The sequence below is a fragment of the Adiantum capillus-veneris genome, chromosome 1 (assembly GCF_014529385.1).
Source record: "Adiantum capillus-veneris isolate H3 chromosome 1, ASM1452938v2, whole genome shotgun sequence".
Lineage (NCBI taxonomy): Eukaryota > Viridiplantae > Streptophyta > Polypodiopsida > Polypodiales > Pteridaceae > Adiantum > Adiantum capillus-veneris.
In genome coordinates, this window is record NC_140931.1 from 191,156,208 (window position 1) to 191,178,401 (window position 22,194).

Consider the following 22,194-nt stretch of genomic DNA (forward strand, 5'->3'; position numbering starts at 1 on the left):
TGGTTTTCCCAAAAGATAATTTTAATCTGTTCACTTAGCAGTCTTCAAAACCGTGACCATTTTCTCACAATTCTTTCGAACTGTCGCTATTAGACACTCCTGACTTCCGGATGCATTTTGAGGCCTTAAACGATGTTTTTTTTCAAAGTTGGCATGTGTTTAGTTCAAGTTTTGCTCTAAGATCTGTAGAGTTGCTCTCAGGCTACGTTTTGATATAAAAACTTTTCCGATCCGATATCGTTTGTGAAAGTTATGGCCAAAATAGTGAAATGCAGTTTAGAATGGTCAAAATGAGTCCAAATTCAATTTTAAAAGAAGATTTTGCATCTCTGTGACACTGTGAACACTATTGTATGGTCAAAACTACAGTTGGACCCTAAAACAGGCCTAGAGACATCCTACGCGTAGGATGTCTATATGCTCAGAATTTAACAAAATTTGGTCCAGAGACTCCCCTTAAGTCCAGCAACACAATGGTATGCTCAGAATTTCATTTGGACCTAAAAATGGCCTTGAGACATCCTATGCGTAGGATGTCTTTTTTCTCAGAATGACTTGAAATTTTCACCCCAGTTTCTCCTTGATGTGATGATCACAGTGGTGTGCTCATAGGTTGGTTTGGAGTCCTAAATCAAGCTGGAGACATACTACGCGTAGGATGTCTAAGTGCTCAGATTTTGTCCAAACTTAATCCCAAGATTCTCCTAGGGCTTAGCAACCCAATGGTATGCTTGGATTTGAATGTGGATGCCAATAGGTCAAGATTTGGGCTGCATAAGCTTCTAGTGCACTCCAAGAATAGGATGTCTGACAATTCTTGTCTTTGCTTGGTAAATAGGCCAAACAAGGTCCAAATTCACTTTTGAAAAAAAGTTCTGGAATCCTTGAGACACTTAGAACCTCCCTATCTGGGCAAAGTAGAATTTTGACCACTTTATGACCCTGGAGACATCCTACGCGTAGGATGTCTTTTTGCTATGTTTCAGCTCAAACTTGCACTGTAGCTTCCCCTTGATGTGCTAAACTCGCAACTATTTTTGCTTTTTGATTCTGACACCTATAGGTTGGTCAAATTATCAAGAATCTGTTCCAAAAGCCTGATGTCTGTTCTGATGAATTCCCAAGTCAAATCAACTCCAAATTGGACCAAATTTGCCTAGGAGGCTTATCTAAGGCTATATGACAGCATGGTATGGTCACAGTAGAATTTTGGTTTCAGAATTATGCAGTAGACATCCTACGCGTAGGATGTCTTTTTGCTCAGAATGAACCCAAACTTGGACCAAAGATTCCCCTAGTCTTCAGCAACCCACTGGTATGCTTAGATTTGAGTTTGGATGTCAAAAGACCCCAAAACTAGCTATTCTTGCCTTTTTCAGTAAAAAATGCTAAAGTCTGTTCAATCTTCCTTTCACTGACCCAAATGAGATGAAATTTATCACATGCACTCTATACAACATTTAGAACATGCCTTTGGAGTCATCCTATGGTTTGGTCTCAAAATTAGGCCTTGGACACAATTTGGGTAGGATGTCTGGCAATTCTCGTCTTTTGGCTTTAATCTGTCAAAATTTGGTCAAATTTTCACTTTTCAGGTGAAAATAGGGTAGAACCTACCTTCTAAACACACTGGTAACCTCATATTTTCAAAAAAGTGCCCAGATCACCATGTAGACATCCTACGTGTAGGATGTCTACTGCTGATTTTTTTCAGATTGAAGTGTCCCTGATGCTTCCTTATGCTTTCAGCAAGTGCAAGTATGCTTCACAATTGCAAAAACATGCAAAAATCACTCAATTTAAGCCTTTTCTGAAATTTTACGTTTTTTGACTTTGGCTTTTGGTCAACAAAAATAGGGAAAAACACTCAAGTCAATATGTTACTAGGGTAAAACCTACCCTCTGAACCCACTAGTAACCTCAATTTTCCCAAATTCCCTGCCAAAAGTGCCCTGGAGACATCCTACGCGTAGGATGTCTACTGTCTTAAAATGCAAATTTTTTCTGGCAGTAGTATTCCCTATGCTTTGTAGAGCTCTCAGCAATAATCACAGAAACTTTTGACTTCAAATCAGCTTCCAAACACAATTTACCGTCTTTCCTACTTAGCGTTTTCCACTTCTCTGATAAGCCTAACAACAAATAAGACATGCATAAAGTACTCTCGATCAGCAAATCAAGATATTCTACTTACCCTACTCCTACTCATCAATGTGTGATGGTGATTTTGATGTCTTGGTTGCTTCCTAGCCTCACACGGAGTCTCAAGTCAACCTACCACCACATCTACCACTCCAACTCCTACTCTCTACACCACAACCTAGTACTACCTAATACTACCTAAGACGAAGGATCTAGGCCAGACACACGCTCCCTAGACTCCCCCTAAGACCAAAAGAGTCCATCACTCTCCGATCCTATCTAAATGTAAAATAGTACTCTGGCAAGCTAGAGTGACCTCTATCCTCAAGGACTAGTCTGTTACCATATACATGTGGTAGTGATCTATGTGAACACACTAGGACCGCTGGGGCATTTTTTCCCTCTTTGGGAGGTTTTTTCCCGCGTGCATTGTATATACGCCCATCACTCTAGGGCTATCTATCTTTCCATTGCACACTAAGTAACACACACTCTCTATTGTGTGCCTTGAGCTTCCTTCGTCTTCTCCAAGCTGTGTGTGTTTCTCTGCAACCCTAATTCCAACAATTCGTATCAGAGCATGTCACGTCCTCCCGGGCTTAGTCGCCACCTGATCCAGCACACGCCTACTCACTTTCTCCGATTTCAGTGAGCTTTGGCTCAGAATTTTGATTTGGGCTCATTTCGGCCTCCGTTTCCACTACAGGCAGTAATGCACAGGCTATTTTGTCATTTTGTGCATAATTTCTGGCAGTGCCGTTTTTTGCATAACAGGTGCCTTATTATCTTCTACGGTTTGTGCTATATAGCACAAGTTGTTCCCGCTCCGTTTCTCCTATTTTTGGGCAGTTTTCACATCAGGTGTAGCATTTACCATGGCTGACAACAACAACACAGATGTGTTCAAGATGTTTGCTGCTGAGGACAGGTTGGATGGGGACAACTACCCTATGTGGGCTTATATGATGCAACATGTTCTTGTGTCAAAGGGTGTCTGGAACATTGTGCAGGGCATTGATGTACGTCCTGGTTCTGAGGATGTAGGCGATGTTGAGGATGTTGCAGGTCTTGCTGCAAGGATTGCAGCTGTTAGAGTTGTTTTGCCTACGACAGAACAAGCTCGTTGGGATGTTAAGGATGCGCAGGCTCATGCATTGATTGCGTTGTCTGTGAAGCGCACCATTGTTCCTCACATCCGTTCTACAAAATCTGCAAAACAGGCTTGGGATATTTTAGCAGGTCTTTATGCAAGCCGCAATGAGGCTAAAATTGCTTTGCTGCGTAAAGAGATGGAGTCGAAGATTATGCATGAGGAAGATGATATGGACACTTTCCTTGCTAGTGTCAAGGATATCAATGAGCAGCTTATTTCTGCAAGTGAAGTCATTTCAGACAGTTCCCTTGTGCAGACTGTTCTTGATGCCTTACCAGATTCCTACCAGAATTTTGCTAGTACTTGGAGACTGATGACCCAAGGAAATCCAGAAGTTGTCAAGTTTGATGCATTATGCACATTGCTGTTGCAAGAGTCACTTTCCAGAAAAAACAGGACTAGACAGCGTGCAGTTGAACAGGCTTTTATTGCTTCTCAAAGAAAGGGTGGTAACAGAAATGCAGCCACTTCTTATGGTTCTGTTGCGAGTGGCAAAAATTATGTTCCTAATGCTTCTGCTGGCAGTACTTCATCTGGCAATTCTGGTGATAAGGGCAAAAAGAAGATGCGTTGCCATTATTGTAAAGCCAATGATCACTTGATCAAGTCGTGTCCTAAGTTGAAGGCCAAAGAGGCTAAGAAGAAAGAGGGTGGTTCCACTGCAAATGCTGGTTCCACTACAAATGCAGCCATTGTTGAGTCTTTTGTGAAAGGAGACTGCGTTGCTGATGTTGATGCAGAATGGGCTTTTAGCGTAGAGTGCACTTACAATCCTGCTGTCCATGATGCATGCTTGTCAGTTGCTGCAGATTCACATGTGTGGTATTTCGACAGTGGTGCTACAAAGCACATTACCTCACACCGTGAATTGTTTACCTCTCTTGAGTCTGTCCCTCATGGGAATTCTGTCACTTGTGCCAACAATGCCTCTTATCCAGTTCAAGGAGTTGGAAAGATTCTGCTTACTGCTGCTAATGGCAGTTCTTTCACACTTGTTGATGCACTTTATGTACCTGGGATCAAGAAGAATCTCTTGTCTGTATCCGCACTTGCTAGACTGGGACTTGTAGTCAAATTTGTGGATGACAGATGTACAGTTCATGATCTCAGTTTTGGTGATGAAATTGTTGAATCTGGGCTTTTGTGCCGTGGGCTGTATAAGCTCACTTTGTATGACAAGTGTGGAAAAAATTTTGCAAATGCTGTTGCAGATTCAAGGGCTATTTCAGATGCAAAACTTTGGCATGCACGTTTTGGTCATCTGAATTTTTCCAGTTTGCTGCGTTTTCAGAAATCTGATATGGTTGCTTCTTTGCCGCCTCTTGAAGCACCTGTCAAACATGTTTGTGAAGGATGTATTTTGGGTAAGATGCAGCGTTCTAAGTTTCCAAAGGATGGTTCAGTTCGGGCCACATGCAGGTTGCAGCTTGTGCATAGTGATGTTTGTGGGCCCATGCAAACTCCGTCCTTGGGCAATTACCTGTACTTCGTGACTTTCATTGATGATTACTCCAGGCATGCATGGGTATTTCCGCTTAAAGCGAAGTCCGAAGTCTTTATGTGCTTCAAACAATTTCTGGCTATGGCTGAAAATGTCTCGAAATGTACTATAGGCACCCTCCGTTCAGATCGAGGGGGGGAGTATATGTCTCATGAATTTAATGCATTTCTGGCTAGTCGTGGGATAAAACACCAATGTACAGTGCCTTATACACCTCAACAAAATGGTGTTGCTGAGAGGAAAAACGGGTCACTGACAGAAATGGCACGATGTATGGTCAAAAGTCAAGCTTTACCGCATTCTTTTTGGCTTGAGGCCATCATGTGTGCCACTTATGTACTTAATAGGTGTCCTACGAAAGCTTTGCAGTCTATTACTCCATATGAAGCATGGCATGATAGAAAACCTTCTACTGAGCACATGCGTGTTTTTGGCTGTTTGGCATATGCTTTGGTGCCACAAGTGCAGCGCAGAAGATTGGATGATAAGGCTGTCAAATGTATTTTGGTTGATTATAGTGCTGAAAGCAAAGGTTATAGGTTGTATCATCCGCAAACAAAACGTATTCTGGTTTCTCGCGATGTAATGTTTGTGGAAGATTCTGTTCAGCTCTTGCTGTCATGTACTAGAGACAATAATGTAAGCTCACAGGACATTTATGACACTTTGTTGCCTCTTTTTAGTGGTGGAAATACGAATGTAAGTTCCAATGAGGCAAATGTACAGCCTATGGGGGTTTCTGAAAATGTTTTAGATCAGCCTATTACTGTTGCAGATGTACATGATGTACTTGATGAGGAAAGGGCTGAAATATGAGCAGGCTAGAGGTATGCCAAAATGGCTGGTGCACACTTTGCGTTACAAAAAATTGGATGCACCTTTGTCTAGTCGTACTCGTTCAGGCTCTTGTCATGCATCTTATGCATCAGATTGTTATGCTTTGGCTGTGTCTAGTTTACATGATGTTGAGGAGCCTCTGTCTTTTGATGAAGAACAGAATTCAGAAAATTGGATGGCTGCCATGCAATCAAAATATGATGCACTTATAGAAAATGACACATGGACTTTATGTGATTTGCCTCCTGGCAAAAAGGCCATTGGTACAAAGTGGGTTTACAAGTTGAAACGCAAACCGGATGGTGAGATCGATCGCCATAAGGCTCGACTTGTTGCAAAGGGTTATGCACAACAAAAAGGCATAGATTATGAAGAGACTTTTGCTCCCACTTGTCGTATGACTACTGTGCGTTTTCTATGTGCATTGGCAGCTCATTTTGGTTGGGATGTACATCAATCAGACATTGTTACTACTTTCTTGAATGGTGACATATTTGAGGAAGTTCATGTAACGCAGCCTCGCTATTTTGTTATAAAAGGACAAGAGGACAAAGTGGGCAAATGTAACAAGGCTTTGTATGGGTTGAAGCAATCTCCTCGTGCTTGGTATGAGAAAGCTGACACTCATTTGGTCAAACAAGGCTTTCGTAACAGTCCAACAGAAAGCACATTGTACGTAAAGTGTGAGCGTGATGTATATCTCATCGTGGTTCTTTATGTTGATGATTTGCTGATCACTGGACCAAATGAGAGACATATGTCTGAATTTAAGGCTGATTTGAATGCTACTTTCAAGATGAAAGATTTGGGGCTGTTGCATCATTACTTGGGTATACAGTTTAAGCAGTGTGATGGTGGTATTGCCTTGTGTCAGAAAAGTTACATAGAGACATTGCTATGTAAGTTTGGACTTGAGGATTGCAAACCTATTGCCACTCCCATGGAAACAGGTTTGAAGTTGAGTCTACATGATGCTGGCGATCGTGCTGATGTCACTCTTTACCAAACTGCTGTTGGCTGCCTCATTTATGTATGCAACACGAGGCCGGATATTCAATTTGCAGTATCACAGGTCAGCAGATTTATGCATAGCCCAGGGTCTAAGCATTGGCAGGTTGTCAAGAGGATTTTCCGCTACCTTAGTGGCACTTTACATCTTGGCTTGTTTTATCCCAAGGGGGGATGATTTCCGCCAGACTTACCTTCTTTTTCGGACTCAGATTGGGCTGGTTGTTTTGACACGCGAGTGTCCACAAGTGGTTTTTGTTTCATGCTTGGCAGTTCATGTATATCATGGTTGAGCAAGAAGCAACCTACTGTGGCCACTTCGAGTTGTGAGGCTGAGTACAAGGCAGTCTTCACAGCTACGGTTGAGTGTGTATGGCTCAGACGCCTTATGGCTGATTTGGGTGTTGGATAGGACACTGCCAACACTATCTATAGTGACAGTCAGAGCGCATTGGCAATTGCGAGGAACCCAATTTTTCATGCTCGCACAAAGCACATTGAGGTGCATTACCACTATGTCAGGGAGAGGCTCTCAGCAGGAGAGATCAGCTTGGCTTAGGTGCCAACACAGGACAACCATGCAGATCTTTTCACAAAGGCATTGTCTCATGAGAAGCTTGAAGCTTGAATCTTTCCTGTCATCAGAGCATGGCACTTCCCTTTACTCATGTGCCAACTCTCGTTCACCGCATCACTCCAGGGGGGATTTGTTACCATATATATGTGGTAGTGATGTGTGTGAACACACTAGGACCGTCAGGGCATTTTTTCCCTCTTTAGGAGGTTTTTTCCCCCGTGCATTGTATATACGCCCATCACTCTAGGGCTATCTATCTTTCCATTGCACACTAAGTAACACACTCTCTATTGTGTGCCTTGAGCTTCCTTCGTCTTCTCCAAGCTGTGTGTGTTTCTCTGCAACCCTATTTCCAACATAGTCTCGATCACCTACTTAGGGCCCTCGTCCCCGGCAGCGGCGCCAATGTTGGACGGATACGCCGCGACGGACGTCAGCATAGCGAGAACTCACCTAACATATAATGTCAACTGAGGACGGAGCTCGACCCGCAGGCACGTGGAAGCAAGCAAAGGGTGTCAACCTCTACTCGACCGACTAATGACTACTTCCTACAGAGATATCAAATCTACATGCCATCGGTTCTGTGAATATGAGAGTCTCCTATGATGCTACCGCAAGCCAAAATCCCATTAGACGTTCTCGAAACGTTACGAAACTTGAGGGATATCCTATCAACACCAATAGTCCCCTCTCCCTAAGGTCTGTGACCAAAAAAACCTACCCAATACCCTCCGTGCAGAAAACGCGTATGATGTCTGGCCGGTTTTTGTAGATCGATGTTTCCGAAAACTAAAGTGCCTAATGTGTAGCTCTCCTTGCTCTGATCGCGTGGATATGCTGAAATGAAAAAACGGACAACAGTTACTCACCGAACTCCAAAAGTAGCTCGCGGGTGAATCTGCCAAAACACAGACGAACGCGCGTGATGTAAGCATCAACGCGTAGCTCTCCTTGTGGGCAACACACTACTGCTCTCCGTTTGCGAGTCCAACCACCGTAGATCCTGTAGCACACACACACACTCTCTCACTCTCTCGCAGTCTCCCAACAGCACAGAAGATCAGATTATTAGAAGTCTCTTTACAAAGCTTTAGGTTTTGGCTTATATACTAAGCCTTAGAAAACCTAATGTCCGACCAAAATGACATTACTTGTCCCTAGGCTTCTATAGAGCTTAATTACAACACCGTGAGCTGCCTTTGCTCATTCAACAAGCATCTGTGGCCTAAATACAATTGCCGACTTAAAATATGAAGTTCCCGTAAACATTGCAAAAGTGGCCGTAATGGCTCAAAATAATAATAACGGGATATTCGATGATGTCCATGAGCTTGTATCTTCACATTACAACATCCATCTTCGTCTTCATCACTTCATCAACATCTTTATTTGGAATCTTTAGAGAATCTTTGAGGGATCTTTATGGAATCTTTGTGGAAGCGTTGTTGAAAGGTTGACCTTTCAACAATTCACAACCTTAGTGATTTCGAAGGGTCCACAATATCTTGGGCTTAGTTTCTTGTACCTTCCTAATGATAAGTTGCTTTTTTTCTATCGAACTCTTAGAAAAACTTTTTCTCCTTCCTTGAAGGTCTGTCCTGATCGATTCTTATCTGCGTAATGCTTTTGTCTATCCTGAGCAGCTTGGATATCTTGGCGAATGGCTTTAGTCTTAGCTTCCATGTCTTCTAGCATCTTCTTAGAGGCTTCTACCCTGATGGTTGGGTCTGAAAAGTTAAGCGGTGCTAAACAGTCTTGTCCATAAAGAGCTTTGAAGGGTGACATTCCAATTCTTCTGTGTTCGGAAGAATTGTAAGCATATTCTACCAAAGGAAGATATTGTAACCACTTCTTTGGCTATTGCGAAAAATAGGCCCTGAGAGTGTCCTCAATGAGTTGATTTACTCTTTCAGTCTGCCCATTTGTCTGTGGATGATACGCTGTGCTGAAGGCTAATTGTGACTCAATAGATTGGAAAAGAGAAGTCCAAAACTTTGATGTAAACTTGGCATCTCTATCACTGACGATAGCTTGGGTAAACCATGTAAACTAAAAATTTTATTGATGAATACTCAGCTAATATCCAAAGCAGTAACGGTTGTATTTACGAGCATTAGATGAGCCACTTTTGTGAGCATATCAACAACCACAAATACAGAGTCATAACCTCCTGCAGAAGGTAATCCTGTAACAAAGTCCATACTGATGTATTGCCATTTCATCTGGGGTATGTCAAGAGGTTGAAGTTGCCCTGGTAACTTGATTCTTTTGGCTTTTATCCGCTGACAAGAAATACATTGCCTCACATAGCAAAGTATGTCTCCTTTCATTCTAGATCAAAAATAACTCCTCTTGATAGCAAGAAGAGTCTTAGCATGACCGGGATGTCCTGATGTAGGGCTATCGTGTGCTTCATACAAAATAGTCTTCTTCAAAGCTGGGTCTTTGGGTACATAGAGCCCCGGGGAGGTCACCTAATAAAAATGTACCTATCACATGAGTTCAACAGAAGGGTATTTAAAGTTCTTGAAACTTACAGAAATATATATACAAAAGGGAATTATTTTTTCAAATTTGAAAAAAACTTACAGATTTTAAAAGAAAAGGTTACATTATATTCCTAACAAAATTCACAGATAAGGGGTTTTACAAACATGTATTGAACGCACGTGATATGGTAGTTTTACACATAGTGAACCCCCCGAGCATAGAGCCTATGTCTGAAGTAAAGACATCCTCCCATAAGAGAGTAATCTTTAGCTTTAGGCATCTTATTCTGCTGGACTAATGATACTACACGTTGGTATTCTAGATCCACCAAAGACGCTTCTTTCATTCTATCCTAGATAGGGTTATTTGGAATAGAGATAGCTCCGAGAAAAGATTTTTGGCTAAGTCCATCTGCAACGGCATTTTCCTTCCCTGGTCTATACTTTATGTCAAGGTCATATTCTTGTAAGAGTGCTATTCATCGCCGTTGTCGCATATTGAGAATAGGTTGAGTAAAAATCCATTTTAAGCTCTTGTGGTTTGTAACTAGCTGAAACTTGCATTCGAGAAGATAATGTCTCCACAACTTCAACGCATGTATAACCGCTAAAAGTTCCAAATCATGAAAAGGGTAATTCTTCTCATTATCCCTCAGCTTTCATGAAGTATATGCCACCGGTCTTCCTTCTTGAGTAAGAACTCCGCCTAAAGCAAATTTTCTAGCATCGGTCGCTACTTCAAATTCCTTACTGAAATTTGGAAGCTTTAAGATAGAAGCTGAGACCAAGAATTCTTTTAACTTAGCAAAACTAGACTCATGCCCGGTCTTCCATTCGATCCTCATTCCTTTCTTCAGGAGTTCCGTCAAGGGTGCAGCAATACGTGCATAGTCCTTGACAAAAATCCTGTACCATCCCGTTATTCCAAGAAATCCTCTTACTTCGCTGACGGTGGATGGTTGAGGCCAATCAACAATATCCTTGAATTTATCTGGGTCCACTGAAATCCCTTTGGCCAATATGATAAATCCGAGATAACTGGCCTTCGGTTAGTAGAAGGTACACTTGATCGCTTTAGCGTAAAGTTGGTGTTCTTGAAGAAGATCAAGTAGTTTCCAAAAATGTTCTTCATGATGTGCCTCGTTCTTAGAATAGATCAGAATGTCGTCAAAGAAAACCAGAACAAAATCGTCCAGATAAGGTCTGAAAATATCCTGCATAAGTCGATTGAAGCTTGCAGGAGCATTTGTTAGACCAAAGGACACTACTATGAATTCGTAGTGTCCATACCTAGTGTTGAAAGCTGTCTTTGGAATATCTGATTCCTTGATTCTGATTTGGTAATATCCTGACCTTAGATCAATCTTTGTAAACATTTTGGCTCCATGGAGTCTGTCCAAGAGTTCATCAATCCTTGGAATTGGATACTTTTTTTTTACAGTTACTTGGTTCAGTTCACGGTAATCTATGCATATCCTTGAGGTCCCATCCTTCTTCTTCTTAAAAAGAACTGGTGCACCCCAAGAAGAAGTACTGGGTCGAATGAATCCTTGTTCAATGAGTTGCCTAAGTTGTTCCTTGAGTTCTATGGCCTCTGGAAGTGACATTTTATAAGGTCGCTTTGAGACAGGTTCACATCCAGGGATAGTGTCAATCTCATGGTCTACCTCTCTATGTGGTGGAAGATTCGTAAGGTCTTCAGGGAATACATCATCATAATCCATCAACCAGTTTGGTCGAAGTTTGGTGTCTGATTGGTCCACCTTGTTGAGCTTTACCGCATACATTTGCTGCCCCTTTCTCAGTCCCTTCAAAAGTCTGATGGCCTTAACTAGAGAAGCCCTAGGTCTCCCATTTTCCCCTTGAATTAAGACTTCATAACCCAAGTTATCTGTAAAGGTAAAGTTCCCTTGTGCACAATGGATGTGGGCCTGATTTTGCTTTAGCCACTCCATCCCTAGTATCCCATCAAAGAATCCTAAGGGTAGGGTTCGAAATTGGGCAGAAGTTCGGTGTCCCCCTAGATCAAAGTCGATTATACCTGCAGAGTGTTGAGATACTACTTCCTTGCCGTTTTCTAACTTTGCAACTAGTTTTCTTGTTGGATACTTATCTAGCTTTAGCTTCGTCATGCATCTGGGTGAAAGAAATGGAAGAGTGCTACCACAATCTATAAGGAAGTTAACTTGTTCACCTCTGAGAGATCCTAGCGTATGAATGACTACATATTGCTCGCAACCATTAGGGTTGTCAATTGCAGCATGCAAGGTTGCTCTCTCCTCTGCTTCATCTCCCACAGTTGGTTGTACCACTGTGGCATTCACTATGGCGGTAGCTCTACGCCCTCGCCCTCTGTTTACTCTTCTACGTCCTTCTCTTCCATTAGTTTGGCCACACCCATAGACATTTAAGGGTATGGCATTGGCGCTGGTTGCCTGAGTCTTCTTGGGGCACTTGGATCTGTAATGCCCAAACTCGCTGCATTGGTAGCATCGAACATTTGGGAACTCCATAGTTGTGGTGGTAGCCACAATAGGGTGCTAGTCATATGCTTGGTTGGCTGGTCTATTATTCCAAACATTTGTCCTTGCCCTTTTTGCCAAATGATTCCTCCTATTCTGATCGACCTTTTCAATTTCCATAGCTAAGGGTTTAGCTCTTAGCAAGGCATCTTGAAGAGTTGTTGGCCTGAGAGCTTCTAGCCGATTGTTCAAGGGGTCGATGAGCCCTTAGCAGAACTGTGCTACTTGCTGATCCAGGCTCATTCTAGGAGCATACCTTCCAAGAGTAACAAACTTTGAGTAATACTCCTCGACTGATGAAGGGAAAAGAACTCGTTCATCTTCAAGGTTTTATAAGCGGGTGGTAACTATCGCTCCATCACAGTAGCCTTGATGTCTTCCCAGGATTGGGAAGATCCCTTAATATACATGTCCCTGCAATGTTGCTTCCACCATATCTTGGCATCATCAGACAAGCGAAACATCACAAGCATGGTTTGATTCACGGGTTGGGTTCCCGCATCTTCGACATAGTCGTCCATAGCCTCCATCCATACTTTCGCATCTCTCTCCACATTTGCCCCCTCGCCCTTAAAGAGTGGAGGTTGGGCTTGCTTAAGAAGGAGCTTCTTTTCCTGCGCCGTCGAGTAGAGAGCAGCAGGCGGTGCCTACATGGGTTTTTGTCTCTGAGTCTCTGTATCTTGATAAAGTGGGATCTTGAATTTTATTTAAGTCTCGTGTCTATTTGAAATCCAAGTAATCGTATCAAGAATCTCATGTAACTCATGTAGGCACCGCCTGCTGCTCTCTACTCGACGGCGCAGGAAAAGAAGCTCCTTCTTAAGCAAGCCCAACCTCCACTCTTTAACGGCGAGGGGGCAAATATGAAGAGAGACGTGGAAGTATGGATGGAGGCTATGGACGACTATTTCGAAGCTGCGGGAACCCAACCCGTGAATCAAACCATGGTTGTAATGTTCCGCTTCTCTGGCGATGCCAAGATTTGGTGGAAACAACATTGTAGAGATCTGAACATCAAGGGATCTTCCCAATCGTGGGAAGACATCAAGGCTCCAGTGATGGGACGTTACTTACCACTCGCTAATAAAACCTTGAAGATGACTAGCTGTGAGGTCCCCACCCCGTCATCTCAAACGACGGTTCTGATGGTAAACCTGGTGGCCACTAGATCTATAGCGGAAGCAAACAAAGTGGTTTAAGGGATCAACTAGCGAACGAGCTCTCATCACCAAGTGAATTGAGTCGAGCCTACTAGCAACGAGATCTAGTTACACCCCGTAGGGGAGAATGTGTCTAACCAATTATCGGTCCTAAGAGTCACCTTCTAGAAGGAGAGAAGTCTCGAGTGCCTTTTTTCCCATTGCTTTTAGAGGTATGTACACTTGGGACTTCACTGCTATTGGTGCAATGAGCAATTCTAGCGTCATAGACCGTACTATGGGGACATAGAGTTCCCGACCAATCGGGACCACCCTTCTCATAGGCATTGGCAACCCGAGCCAAGCCCCCACTTTCCACCCCATACTCACACTTCCTTTGTTACCTAATTACTACCACACATGGTAGTTTTACTCAAAACTTATTCATTAAAATCCCCATGTTCTGGAGGTACAATATCCCCCCTCCAACGAGAGTTTACTCCTCCCGTTGTCGCCTAGCTTCCCATACAACTAGGTATGTCCGCCGCATAGAACGCACGACATGGACATTCCCACCGCATAGAACGCAAGACGTGGGTATCCACCGCGAAGAACGGAAGTCGTGGATAGAGGCCCTAAGCTAGTAACTCTAGCTACTACTACGAAATCATCGCGAGCCGCCCCCTGTGATCAGTACGGGGATCAGGACTAGTTTCAACATTGGAAATAGAAATGAACAAGCCGAGCTAAATTTTCCCTAGCAGACATTCTTTCCTATCTCAAACAGTATATCCAACAACCATTCAAACAGTTTTTACTAGAGTTATTGTCTTGGTGCCGTGGTCTCCGTTCGATTTTCAACATGTTTGGGGATATGTTTCCGAATGCAATTTCAATTAAACAATACTTGAATTGAATTTTGACCTACCTCATCGATATCCTCGTCGTTATTTCGTAAGATTTCTGATGCTTGCTCGTCCATGGGAGCTTTCCCCTTCCCGTTAGAGTTGCTCGTGCCAGCCTCACGGTCGTGAGATCCACCGAAACGGGTTCTCTTTGTTGGTGCCATTTTATACTTATTACTTTAAATTGATAAATTCGGGAAAAGAAGATCTAGTGTTCGAGAATATCATGACAACCAAGATGACAAGATTAGTCTCAACGAGAAAATTCTCTTATGCGAGAGGATTAGATTTACTTCAAGACATGGCAATCGTTCATAGCTACATCAAATTTAGGATAGCATCTCACTTGTTCTTATGGGAATTGACTATGGAAATTAATTACTCGGCCTAGATAATTAGCTCTTGCTTAATTAGAGTACTAGAGATGAATTAGACATAATAATTGCTTCACTAATGCAATGCAGAATTACCATGTGCCTAGGTGAGAGAGTTCCCTTTCTAGAGATAACCATAGGGAATTAATTTCTCTAATTTACACCTTAATCATGTGTAATTTTAATTTAAACTTAGCTAATTGATCATTGTGAAATGATAGATTGAATTTGGTCGTTTAACCACATTGCTAGATGTTGGTTTAATTCCATCATTCATTCACTGTGATGGCTAGTGATTAAATCCTTTTTGCTAATCATGCATTAATTTATGATTAGGAGAGTTTAATTACTTGCATAATTGATAATTGAGATTAAGATTATGCAATAGGCTAATCATATAGTGAATTAGAGAGTAGATTAGCTAGGATTATGCTTAATACAAGCGAGATTAAGAGAATGATAGAGAGAATTGCAGCATAAGCATGAAAAATAGCTTTGATAACCGTAGGTTGGGCTAATTTTTATTTGATTTGCTAATCTAATGGAGTTCTTGTGGCGAGAATTTGGCAGCACTTCCGTCGTTTGATCCTCCTCTAAAAGTTGTGTGTGCCGGTAGCACCTCCCCAATGTGTGTGTGTGTGTAGGAGTGTGTGTGTGTGTGTGTACTGAATATGTGTGTGTGAGCATATCAGTGCTTGTGTGTGTGTGAGCATGTCCTTATATAGTGCTCATCCTCATGCAGGTTTATTTTTACTGCTATATGCATCTGAGTGAGCAACTTAGTCTTGCATGGGAAGTTGAGTGCATGCCCTGCAAGGTGTCCAGTTAACTTAGTCTAATAGACTCTCACACTCTCTCTTAAGCATGGCAAGCCTCCCACAAGTCCCTACAGGTGTGAGGGCACCCTCTAACTGCTAAAGCAAGCTCCCAGTGGCCTGGGACTTGTTCCCACACAGCCCTTGAGCCCCGGTGCTCCCCGCACAAACCTTAGGAAAATTAATTTTAACCTAAGAGGGGCAATTCAAATCAGATTTTAATTCTGAAACTTGATGTACTAAGCTAGAGCTAAGGTGCATAATCCCGAGTACCTGCCATATTTAGCAGCCCTCGACATCCGGAAATGCATTTTTTTCAAATTCGGGGTACGGGTGTAGTTTGTCGAGACGGTCAGAACTAGACAGGTCGAGTGACCAAAAACTTACTATTGTGGAAGTGCATTGTACCATGATCTAGCTTCTAGCTTCATGAGATGCTTAAAGATTCTAACCCGGGATTCATCCGTATCTTTGTTTCTCACTACACATGCTACTTCAAAGTCATCTAGGAAGTCTGTTACCAAATCCTCCCCCTTCTTTCCTTTAAATGTTGGAAATGCTACACTTGCCATGATTACTGAGAGAGAGCTAGAAAGACATACTGCTTAACTTGCAAACATTTTTTCTTCTTTACAAGGAGGCATGTATACCCTCTTATAGTAGGACATAGATTAAAACTTCAAATGGTACATTGCCTTGTACCAAAGGTAATACAAATGGTTGATCTGATGCTAGAACTTTAAAAAACTGCTCCCCACCCAGCATGGTGTCAATGACGTGCTGGTAGTGAGCCTTCAAGTCCAGTATTACCTTGATTGAGCGTACACGTGTTGGTATATGTGATCTTTTGAGGTAGGTTGTACTGATTCATGTGAAGCTTAGAGGTGCTTAGTCACTGTCCAAGCTTGTGGGAGAGAGTGGTGTTCTGTACTTGGAGCTCTTCTTCTTCTGTCATCCAATTAGCAAATCCTGCTAGCCATTCATTCATTCACAATAGTTTAGGGGTTTCAGTCTTGTAAACTGAAGGGTTTCATGAAAAGATCCTCAGTGGGGGCACCAAATGACGAGAGCAAAGCGAACCCGGAACCCCGACGGCCTCTAAAACACCGGGGACCGAATGGCACGCCTCGCATGCCCTGTCACAGTAAGCAAATAGGGGGGGGACCACCTAGCTTGAGCGGCTAGGACGCAAACAACACACCACCATAACAAAGTTTTCATCCAAGAGAGATGGATGCTTGGTAGTAATGATGAAGAGGAAGGGGAATGAGATCAAGTGAGAGAGAGAGAGAGAGAGAGAGAGAGAGAGAGAGAGAGAGAGAGAGAGTATAGCGGCTTAGTACTTAGGCACCACAGAAGGATGGAGAATCTGCACACCCTTCACACATACACAAGCTCACTCCAAACACAGGACTAGGTGGCGATTCCGCACACCTCACATGGGCAAAACATTGCAAGAAACATACTCACAAAACCTCAAGCTTTATTTAGAGAATAAGGCGATGAAATGGGGAGCATAGGGTAGGGGAAAGAGAAGGGAGAGAGTGGTAGAGCACATGGCGGATAGGTGGGAGCTGATGGCGAAGACTCGCAAGAGGGTTATGGCCATCATCCTTCATTTAGTTGCCCTTCATCTTCCATAGTCCAAGGGTGTAGAGGTCATGCTCAAGTCGAGCATGGTGACTGCGGTGATGGTGATGGTGTGGATGTGTGTGTGTGCGCTAGGCACACACAGTGCATAGTGTACTCTCTGGTGATGTTGTGTGTGTGTGTGTTTAGTGTGATGGTGAACCCTCTTTATATAGGGTAGGAGGGGGGAGAAATTCTAGAATTTAGAAATGAAGAAATCATTATCTACACAGGCCATGTGACTGTGGGCCCCACTTGTCTGGCTGTGTGTATATGTGCCAGAACAGCAGTCTCATGAGAGAGAGATGGGTGAATGGAAAAAAGAGAGGTGACATGGAGAATAAAGTAACTACAAGAGGGGAGTGTGTTCAGAGGTGAATCTGTGTGCAGATGTGTGTGAACACAAGAAAATCAGGTAACCACTGGGTGGGGATGGGTCTGTGGGCACCTTTTTTCAGTGAAACTGAGTGTGTGTGAGTGTGGGGGAGGCCATCTGGCTACAAGACAAGAGAGATTTTGAATTTTAGAGAGAGAGAGAGGGGGTATTTGGATCATGGGAGAGTGTAGGAGAGAGAAAAGGGGGGGTGGGGTATACTATTTTGGAAGATAGGAGAGGTGGCATGTGAGTTAGGGTGCATTATTGGTAAGGACAGGGGGTGGGGTAGCTTCAAGGGAGAGAGAAAGGAGAAAGGACAAGGGAAAGAGAGAAGGGGTTGACCTTTTGAGTGGAGGAGAGGAAAAGGGACACACGGTGGGGCAACAGTGAAGAAAAAGGAGGCAGGGTGGGGATGGGCTGCCCCGCAGGCCCACGGTGGCCCATTTTACCTTTCTCCTTATTTACATACCCATACTTTATTTTTTTCCCTTACTTTTCCAATGTCTTTTATCACTCCCTCCCTAAGAGGGGGTTTCCATGGGGTGGGGAAGAGAGAAGAGGGGTATGGGAGCCTGGCTTGTGAAAAGCCCCCATCAATATGAACCTTGATAGATTTGAAAGGCTGCTGCTGCCTGTTGCACGTCTGCAGGTATCCAGGTGGCCGCTGGCGTTAATGAATTGGATAGAAGTGCATAGGGTATTGCACCTTCCGTTGCCAGGTTCTTGCCTTTTCTTTTTCTCGGAGAAGCATCCATGGATCCTGTATTCACAAATAATGGTTAATGTTCAAACATAGTACTTCTCTTCTAAATTGATTACCACTTAATCATGCATTTAGATGAGCCTTCTTAATCCCAAGATGAGTTAAGGTAAAATGTTAGCAGATAGACAAGCTCTTTCATTGTCCGACTCTAACGGCTTCAAATTAATGTTGTTGATGAAGGAGAACAAGTCCAAATGCCTTGAAATTTTGTGTGGTGTATGTAGACAGGGCATGTAAGTTCACCCTATAGTCACAAACTGAAAATCAGCTCAATTGCAATTTCTGCCCAGTCTATCGCGATAGACTGGATATGTTTTGACAAGGGACATATTTTCCACTTGTGACTCCACCAGTTGGTTTCTCATGTCTTGCACATGATCTGATCCCATTTCCACCTCAAATGAATTTCAAGTGACCCCTTTTTGGATCAACTTCCATTTTTCCAGATTCCCTCCAAGGAGGTGTTGGTCTATCTCCTTCATTTTGAGTTGTTTTGGGCTCAAACTTAGTGGGTAGTCTTCTTGAATCATGCTAAAGCCAACTGTTGATTCCAATTTTTGATCAGATGTCCCTATATCACTCTGCTTAGTCTATCACAATAGACTGGGACTTAGTGTCATTTTGTCATATTTTGGCTTTGTGATCATCTGTCTGCCTTCACATAGTTGATGTAAGGTTTCTTGACCTCTCACATGTGAATTTTAACTGTCTACCCTTGAGATGCCCTGTTCTAACTCTGAGTTGTTGTCCAGTCTATCTCTGCCTGCCATATGAGTCCATCTTGTCACCAAATTTGGTGTACTGCCTCCATATGCTTCCCCAAGTCTATCTTGTGAAAGTTTTGAAAAGCCTTCCCCCCAAAGATAAAATTAGCAAGTCTATCGCGATAGACTCAGTTACTTGGCCAAGAGAGAGCAATTTTGTACTTTGATTTGATATTTGTGGTCATTATTCCTTGTTAGTACCCCTCATGAAGTCAAAATCAAAATTTTACTTGTCTAAGTGTAATAGCAAGTCTATCGCGATAGACTGGGCATCTAGTCATTTTTACAAGTTTTTTTTATGTTAGTTGACCACAATGGTGTTAGTAGTCTCTTCTAGACACACACATTAAGTTTTAATCAATTTAGAAGAGTGTACTCCCTATTTGCAGCACTTAGCTGGTTCTGGAGTCGGAGTAGACCACTTAGGTGATGGTCGCCGTTCCTTTTGGTCATTGTATGACTCCGGCTGTCTTTCATTTCCTTTTGACCTTCCGTCAAAGCAGTCGGTTGTTGTTTTGGTGTTTACATCACCAAGAACGACCATTTGGACATCTTTCTGGCCTGTTGCTGGCATTTGTCCTAGTGGAAGAGCTTTTTCTTGAGTGGACACATTCCAACTCGTAGTTGACCTCTTTTGGATGTACCCTGTCAAATTTGGTGTCATTTGGTCACTTGGTCGGCCTGTTAGAGTATCGTGACGCTTTGCGCACTTTCCGTCAGATAGGGACTTTAGGCTTCGTTTTGACGAACTTTTTCACGGTCTAACCATTTAGTTGGTTTGTCGAGGTTATTGGCTTGCTGCCTATGAGTTTTGGCTCCTTTTTGATCAGTTTAGTTCAACTGCCCTTCTGCAGGTCCTGTGAAATTAGGGTTTTTTGGGCGTCTTCCTTCACGCTTTCCGAGGTCATAGGCTTCATCCCTAAGCTATAGGCATTGTGCCTTTCAATTTTGGTTCCATTTGGTGGCCTCTCGGTCTTCCTAACAACCGGTCTACAGTATGTGTGCACAGGTTGTGATGGAGAATTTGGCGAGGTTTTGCGACTAACTAAAGTAAACAACACTTAGAGTCAGTGTTGACGAGCATACCTCTCATATCTGATGACGATCTGGTGACCGTGTGTGATGGATGAGCTCCTGGAAGTCTCAACTGCTGTAGGGAGCTCTCTCTCTCTCACAATGGAAAATGACTCAAATGAGAGATTTCTAGCTTAGCCTCTCTATATGTAATCGAGACTTCGACACAAAATTTTCCCATCTTTTACCTTTGGCCATAACTTTTTGCGAGATGTGGTTTAGGCTCGCAAATTTCCTGATTTGGACCTCGGTTGCTCCAGTTCTAAAAATTTTGCAGATTTCTCCTGTTGGAGGTCTCGTCATGACGGTGGTCATTTTTGCCCTGTCACCTTTGTAGTCCCTATTTTTTCTGTGTTATCTTTACCTTGCTCTGATCAGGTGTCTCTTCTGTTGTGTTTCCATATGGATTATAGATTTTTTTTCTATATTTTTTGCTAGAAAATGGCTAAAATAAAGCAAATAAATCCCAAAATAACCCGAAAATAGAAATTCTAACCTATAAAAATACCAATGAAAAGCAAAACACTTTGTAGCTCACTTTTCTCTCGTCTATGTACATTCTCACTCTTAATCGTCAACCTTGGCCTATTTTTTGCTGTTTTTCGACGGTTTTTGGCCAGTTTTGACTCTCTTGTATAGTATATACACATCCCTAGGGGCTCATATATGATCATTTGGTCCCCAATTATGATTAATTACGAGGGCATATTCTTTTCCAAAAATCACACAATAAAACGCAAAAATGGTTGAAACATTAATCACAAACATTGCCCTCTAATATATGACGTGAGTCCGCATTTGGAATGCCTCCCCTCCTCCTAGTTGGAGTCCTCCCGGACGATAGGGTATCGTCAAGGGTATGTGCTGTGCATGGGCGTGAACTGGTGCTAATGCAGGCCTTGTAATGTAGCCCTATTTAGAAAAAAATTATGCGGTGTAAGAGGAAGGTATAAGCGATTCGCTTATTGGCATTTGTCGTTGAGGTTTCCTGTGGTAGCCTGAGTTGGCTGGTAGATTTTCTTTGCAAGAAGAAATTGTAAATCTGCCGCTCTTTGTTTGATTGTTTTCCACGGTTTTTGAATTGGCGTATGTGGCTCCTTTGAAGTCGATATTGTTGTATATTTTGTTGCATGTTCTTGTGGAACATTCTTTCTTTTCCATTGGATGACTTTGGTCGTACAGATCCTTGTAGTTATTGTTGTGGATTCTGCTTGTTTCCGCATGCTGGTTGTATGATTTGGCTTGTCATTGATAGTTGTAGACAACTGTTCGGTGGTCTTCTTTGGCATACATACTTGTGTTGTTGGCACTTTCTGAATTGGTAATTTTGGCTGCCATACCAATATAGTTCGTTGCGTATTCGACTGGTTGACAATTTCTCTTTTGGTGTTTTAGTGTTTTGTCTGTTCTTCTGTCCACTTTCTTACAGGAATTAAGTTGTCTTGCTTGATCCAAACTTTATATTTCCGCCCTTGATGAAACTGTGCCTCGGCTAGATCTGTACGTCGTACCCAAACTTGCCTGGTTCCCTGCATGATTGTTGATTTTTGATAACACATTTCTTGACATGTAAACTTTGTTTGTTGTTGGTCAATGCCTTGCGGATGTATTGACTCCTGTCTCCACCTTGACATGTATTGGTCATATAATAAGAAGGGTTCTGAAAAGTTTTCATTTCTGAACAGTGCTTCATTCGTATCCAAATCGATGAATACCCTGTTAGCTTTCATCCATGACACTGCTAAGATACAGGGCGTTGTTGATCTACTTGGTGGCAGTACATGAAACTTGGTAGTGTGCGGGTGTGTCTGCACTGTGATTGGTAATATAATAGACCACAACGTGGTCAGCTCATCACCCGATGCTACTTTCAACCTGTGTGTCTCTGGGATCTTCCTCACTGGTCCAAGTTTCTGAAAGAGCTCAAAGATGATGACACTCATTTTTGCTCCAGTGTCAAGCAATGCATAGATTTCAACTTGTTCTGTGCCTGCATAAGCTTTTATGTAAGGACTACACCACGTATTTTCCAAATCGTCAATGGTGCTTTCCTCCTGAGACAGAAAAGTTTGTTATTGTCTTTGCTAATTCTTCGCTTTGTATATTTGCTTCGATTGTTCGGA